Here is a 7,293-nt window from a genome sequence, read left to right on the forward strand (position 1 = left end):
TATTTTCAACAAATATGGCAAGGAGTTAGTTTCCCTTATATGTAAAGAGATCTTAAAATATTTTTGCTTTTAGTATTTGTTTTCCTATGTGATTCTATTCTTTCATTTGAAGATAGAATCTAGGGCCTCATGCATAGTAGGCAAACGTTTTACTACTGAGGTACACCCACTGCCCAAAATTTTAAAATATACTAAGAAAAAAATGAAAACTTAGGGGCTGGGGATGTGGCTCAAGCGGTAGCGTGCTCGCCTGGCATGCGTGCGGCCCGGGTTCGATCCTCAGCACCACATACCAACAAAGATGTTGTGTCCGCCGAAAACTAAAAAATAAATATTGAAAAAATTCTCTCTCTCTCTCTCTCTCTCTCTCTCTCTCTCTCTCTCTCTCTTTCTCTTTTAAAAAAAATGAAAACTTAGGGGAAACTTAGATAAATAGTACAAATATATAATTTAACAATAAAATAATAAATTAAGTTGGTGACACACTAAAAACAAATGTCAAATATCACTAATGTTATAAAAACTGCCAAATTAAACTAATAAAATATTGGTTTTCATATGATATTTCTCAATGCTGATGAGAGCAAAAAGCAATGTTTACTTTTATATAAAATTGGTGCTGGTTTAAATTTATTAACCTCAATAAACAAAAGGAAACTAGGAATCAAAGCCTGTAAAAATCATTTCTTTGACCCAATATTTTTTCCTAGAAATTTATTATGTACAACAATGTTTATTACAGAATTTTTTTGCAGTTTTAAAACTTTGAAATAGCCTAAATATTACTAATGATAGAGTGATTAAGTTCAATATTTTTATAACTTATGACTGAACATTTTGATTCAGATTGCTGAAGTTCAACCTCGAGGTCATGGGAAATTGTCATTGGCTAATAAAAATGGATGTAGTTAATCTCAGGGGATCAAGAGGCTAAAGCAGGATTGCAAGTTCAAAGCCAGCCATAGCAACTTAGTGAGGTCCTGAGCAATTCAGCAAGGCTCTAAGAAACTCAGGGAGACCCCGTCTCTAAATAGAATATATAAAATGGCTGGAAATGTGACTCTGTGGTCAAGCACTCCTGTGTTCAATCTTTGATGCCCCCCCAAAAAAATTGCATATAGTAATAAGGACCAAAAAAAAATCTGTGTTTGAGCATATATACATGTGTGTGGGTGTCTTATAATGTGGAAAGAGTGACTAAAAGAAAATATGCTAGCATGTCAATGATAGATCTCTCTGGATTATGAAAATTAAATTGACTTTTCTTTTATTTATTATAGTTTTATTTACTTTACAGGCCCCATTGGGTCATTAGGTTTCCAGGTCACTTGGGCCGGTATTCTGGATGCACCATGAAGAGCATGTGAAGGAAATTGGTGCCAAAGTTGGCGCCCTCCTTGTGATGGTGCCTCAAAGACTTGGGTGTGTACACATCCATGCACTTGGGACAGTAGAACTGAACCATGGACTCACCTGGGATGTCTGAAAGGCTGTTGGGAAGCGTTGGCTGGTTCATTACAGTACACATAGTTTCAGGAGCCAAAATCCCCCCTGCTAGTATTTTTCTAACATCTGGGAGATGGCACAGTTGGTGAGGATGTAGCGGGCCTGGATCAATCCATTCAACATCTCAGTTGCCTGCTCAATCAGGTCACTCTGGTTGGGGTTGTCTTCTAGCTCTTCAGCAGGATCCAGGTCCAAGATCATGTCTAGAGCTTGTCAATATTGAGACACTTGCTCATTGAGTCCAGTAATATTAAATTTGTCCTAGATATAGTCTTCATCCACTTCACAGAAGAATTCATTGCCAGGAAGCCCACAGAACCAGGAAATCCAGAACACTTCCTCTGAGCTAATCATCTTCATGTGAGCCTATGGATAGAGAACTGGACCAGGGTGGGGGAGGAGATTAAGGCTTCTAAGGAACCACGGCTACTGCTACAGCGCAGGCTGGGCACCCAACAAGGGCAGGCTAAGTGGGGGGGGGCAGTGAGGGGGGGAGTTGTGCTATATTTTCTTCATACATCATTTATCTCCCTTCTGTTCACTTTCATCCCTACTGGTATGAATTATTTGAAAAAAATAGAGAAGAAATAGCAATTCAGATAATGATCTATTTTGATGTTTATATCATAACCAGTTTTCTTTTCTTTTTTAATTTTGAACTTAAGCTTTTCAGTTATGCTTGAAAAAGAGTCTCTATCATGATTCTGCATGGGTCTTTGTCAAATGACAGTATTTAATTATTATTTTCAAGTTCTAACTAAGAAAATGCCACATTTTCACAAAATACAGATTCCACTTAATGTAATAGGAAACCACGCAGAGTTTCTGAGGAACAAGCAGAGGTTTGGGGAAGTGAGGTGTTGAAGGACATAGAGTGGGTGAATTCTGGCAACACTGATCCACACTGTGAGGGCAGAACCTTCTCAATGTCTACATCTCTTTTTAAATTGTCATCTCAGAATAGTCTGCCCTGCTCAACTTAAAAATAAAACAAATTGCATAAGCATTTCAAAGCAACCTTTTTCAAAAAGTTCTATGAATTCTAACCTGAGGTATGAAAAATCTTATGTAGGAATGAGGCTATGTCATTTAACTGAATTATCTTTGTATGTGAAAATTTTTAACATACACTCTGCAGCATACCATTGGACCTCTCTGTCATCACTAGGGTTTTTTTATTTTTTTTATTTATTTTTTATTTTTTATTTATTTATTTTTTTAATTTATTTTTTTAATGTTGGTTGTTCAAGACATTACATAGTTCTTGACATATCATATTTCACATTTTGATTCAAGCAGGTTATGAACTCCCATTTTACCCCGTATACAGCTTGCAGAATCACATCAGTTACACTTCATTGCTTTACATATTGATAAACTCATGTCTGTTGTATTCTGCTGCCTTTCCTATCCTCTACTATCCCCCCTCCCCTCCCCTCCACTCTTCTCTCTCTACCCCCACTACTGTAATTCATTCCTCCCCCTTGTACTGTTTTTCCCTTTCCCCTCACTTCCTCTTGTATGTAATTTTGTATAACCCTGAGGGTCTCCTTCCATTTCCATGCAATTTCCCTTCTCTCTCCCTTTCCCTCCCACCTCTCATCCTTGTTTAATGTTGGTCTTCTTCTCGTGCTCTTCTTCCCTAGTCTGTACTTAGTTACTCTCCTTATATCAAAGGAAACATTTGGCATTTGTTTTTTAGGGCTTGGCTAGCTTCGCTTAGCATAATCTGCTCTAATGCCATCCATTTCCCACCAAATTCTATGATTTTGTCATTTTTTACTGTAGAGTAATACTCCATTGTGTATAAATGCCACATTTTTTTTTTTATCCATTCGTCTATTGAAGGGCATCTAGGTTGATTCCACAGTCTTGCTATGGTGAATTGTGCTGCTATGAACATCGATGTAGCAGTGTCCCTGTAGCATGCTCTTTTTAGGTCTTTAGGGAATAGACCGAGAAGGGGAATGGCTGGGTCAAATGGTGGTTCCATTCCCAGCTTTCCAAGAAATCTCCATACTGCTTTCCAAATTGGCTGCACCAATTTGCAGTCCAACCAACAATGTACAAGTGTACCCTTTTCCCCACAACCTCGCCAGCACTTATTGTTGTTCGACTTCATAATGGCTGCCAATCTTACTGGAGTGAGATGGTATCTTAGGGTGGCTTTGATTTGCATTTCTCTGACTGCTAGAGATGGTGAGCATTTCTTCATGTACTTATTGATTGATTGTATGTCCTCCTCTGAGAAGTGTCTATTCAAGTCCTTGGCCCATTTGTTGATTGGGTTATTTGTTATCTTATTGTCTAATTTTCTGAGTTCTTTATATATTCTGGATATTAGGGCTCTATCTGAAGTGTGAGGAGTAAAGATTTGTTCCCATGATGTAGGCTCCCTATTTACCTCTCTTATTGTTTCTTTTGCTGAGAAAAAACTTTTTAGTTTAAGCTATATTTTACTTATTAACTGTTCATAGGACAGTTAACAACTTAAAAGTTTGTTGATATTATTGCCTCTATTACATAGGTGGAGGGAGAAACCAAGGAATACACACAAAGTACTACAGCAGGAATTTTCTTAATAACAAAATTTAATTATATGTCTGTATTATGAAAAATTTAAAATAAACCATTTAAGTAATATCATGAGAGAAATTTTTTAGGGATATTTTATCAAAAATATGTACATCTCTAGATCAAAAGATTAAAATAGAGCTGAGATAAATTATAAAAGGCATGAGTAAATAGAGAGATACACCGTATTTATGGATTGAAAGGCTCAGTATTTTTAAGGTATTTTTTATTTTTTATTTTTCAAGCACCTATGAATTAAAATATATCATAATCACAGACTATACAAAACATAGATATCTATGAAAGTGAAAATTTATAAAAGTGGAAGTTAAAATGTTAATTTTAAAATTTATATCAAAATACAAATGATCTGGGATGTCAAAAATAATATCACAAAAACTCTAGTTGGGAAACTAATACCCTCTGATTTCAAGGCTTCCTAAAAACCTACAGTACTTAAGATAGGTAGTGTTAGCATAAGGGTAAACAAATAAGTATACAGAATAGAATAGAAGGATTGAATAGACACATGTATATACATAGTCAATAAATTTTCTACAGAGGAACCAATACAATTTTTTTTGGACAAACATGGATTTGGAAGGCAGAGACTGGTCTTATGCTTGCAGCTATAGCCAAGGCAAAACTCATTGTATAGCACCAGCTACTCCCAAGTTCAGGAGAGAAACCACCAACTATTCCTTGGGCATGATGTAAGTTTAACTTGAGTCAATTCCTAGGTCACTACCAGTATGGTTGCCTGCCTGCTAGGATTGCCTTGCAACATGGACTATTTATCTAATTATCCTAGACTATAAACAAAAAAAATAAATTTTGTTTCAGATTTTAGTTACTAAAAATGTTTAATAGCACTATCATTTCTTATCATAAAATAATAATCATAGATATCTAGGATATGACACTTTCCAAAATCTCCTACACCTGATAAAATCATACATTGATAAATTTGCTGAGCTCTTCTAGAAATCTAATTTATACCGGATACTCTTCAAAGTATAGAAAAAGTCTCACACAGTTTTACATTAGAAGACATGTATAAACCAGACCTTTCTACATTTGTCCTTTTCTGTTGTTCAGTTATTTTGTTATTATGAAAACAATTCAAAACTATAATGTGCATAATCAATGACATCGTTTGCAAAAATCCCAATATGTGCATTGACAACTAATTTGTTCTTTGTTTCCATGAAACAAATTTACCTATCATTACTTGTTAATGACCTAATGATTGCAAACATGCTAATTCTGACTAAATATTGAGTATGCATTCTGTTTAATGTCATTCTTTTCTGTGTGTAGATTTCTTTTAAATTAAAATTTTTATTTTTAGATATCATAAAAAATAATACAAAGAGATCTTATATTCCCTTTACTTAGTTCCCTCTACCTATCAAATTACAGTATTAAATTATGATTTTCCAGGTCTAACTCAGAAAATGTCACATTTACACAAAATACAGATTTCACTTAATGTAGTAGGATAACACACAAAGTGGTATCTAACAACACCTTCTTTAAAAATTAGAATTCAATATCACAACCAACATAGTGACATTGCTATAGTCAAGATATAAAATATTTTCATCACTACAAGACTCCCTTCCTCGTGGTGCCATTTTATTGATTCCCTCCCTATCCAATTCTCTCCCAAACTCTTGGCAAACAGTAAGACGTTCATGATTTCTAAAATTTTACTTATTAAGTATTATTAGTTAAATGGAACACAATATGCAATATCTAAAAATTCATCTTCACTAGAATAATTCTCTGGAAGATTCATCCAGCTAATTTGGTTTGTCAATATTTTGTCTTTTTGATTAATGCATACTATTCCATCATATGGATGCACAACAGCTTGTTTAACTCATTGAAGGATAATTTAGCTGTTTGCATTGAAAGATAATAGGGCTGTTTGCATGTTTGTGTGATTGTGACTAATACTGCCACATATATTCATGTATAAATTTTGTGAGAACATAAGTTTTAATTTCTTTGCAATAAATGTCCAAGTGTGCAATTGATGGGTCTACTTTACTTTCTTGTGGCTACCCATTTCCCATTTTCAGTGATCAATGTCTTCATATCTGTTAATCTTTTTTTTTTTGGTACCAGGGTATGAATCCAGAGTTGTTTAACCACTCAGCCACATATACAGACTTTGTTTATCTTTTTGAGTTAAGATTGGGTCTCACTAAGTTGCTTTGAGACTCACTAAGTTGCTGAGACAGGTTTTGAAATTATAATCCTCCTGCCTCAGCCTCCTGAGTTACAGTGAATATAGGCATGTACCACTGTGCCCAGCCATTCCTCAATTTTTTAAAAATGAAGTTATTTTTATTTCTGGAGCTTTGAGAGGTTTTACTATTTAATTTTGAAGGTTATTCATATATTTTTATACTTGTCTATCAGATATGTGGATTACAAATATTTTTCTCCAACTCCATTTACAAGGTATTTTACAGTGCAAAATGCCTAATTTCTTTTTAAAGAGAGAGTGAGAGAGGAGAGAGAGAGAGAGAATTTTTTTAAAAAATATTTTTTTTTTCTAGTTCTAGGCGGCCACAACATCTTTGTTGGTATGTGGTGCTGAGGATCGAACCCGGGCCGCACGCATGCTAGGCGAGCGCGCTACCGCTTGAGTCACATCCCCAGCCCAAAAACGCCTAATTTTTATTTATTTATTTATTTATTTATTTATTTATTTTTATTGTTGGTAGTTCAAAACGTTACATAGTTCTTAATACATCTAATTTTGATGAGGTCCAATTCATTAGTTTTTCATCTTAAGGTTCATACTTTTGGTGTTAAGTCTGTTTTTTTACCTAATGTTAACTCTTGAAGATAAGTCTTAGTTACTGATGTTAATTGCTGCAGAACCATTAGTTGAAAAAGTTATCCTTAACCTATTGTTTTTGAGGAGAGAAATCATGAACTATTCCTTGGGCATGATGTAGGTTTAACTCCGATTAGTTCCTAGGTCATTACTTCTGTCAAAAATCAAAAGAGAATTGATCAAAGGACACAAAATTTCAGTTAGATAGGTAGCATATGTTGCAGAGATCTATTTCACATCACAATGACTATAGCTAATAGCAAAATGTTGAATACTTAAAATATACTGAAGAGTAGCTTTTATGTGTTCTAATGCCACAAAAATATTGAGTATATGAGGTAATAAATATGCATTTTAGT

General features: G+C 34.5%; 1 pseudogene; it reads right to left on the reverse strand.

Annotated features, from left to right (window-relative positions):
• Positions 1–1,324: 1,324 nt before the first annotated feature.
• On the reverse strand, positions 1,325–1,866 carry LOC144255687 (casein kinase II subunit beta-like; annotated as a pseudogene).
• Between the last annotated feature and the right edge of the window lie 5,427 nt (positions 1,867–7,293).

Source organism: Urocitellus parryii, chromosome 7 (assembly GCF_045843805.1).
Source record: "Urocitellus parryii isolate mUroPar1 chromosome 7, mUroPar1.hap1, whole genome shotgun sequence".
Taxonomy (NCBI): domain Eukaryota; kingdom Metazoa; phylum Chordata; class Mammalia; order Rodentia; family Sciuridae; genus Urocitellus; species Urocitellus parryii.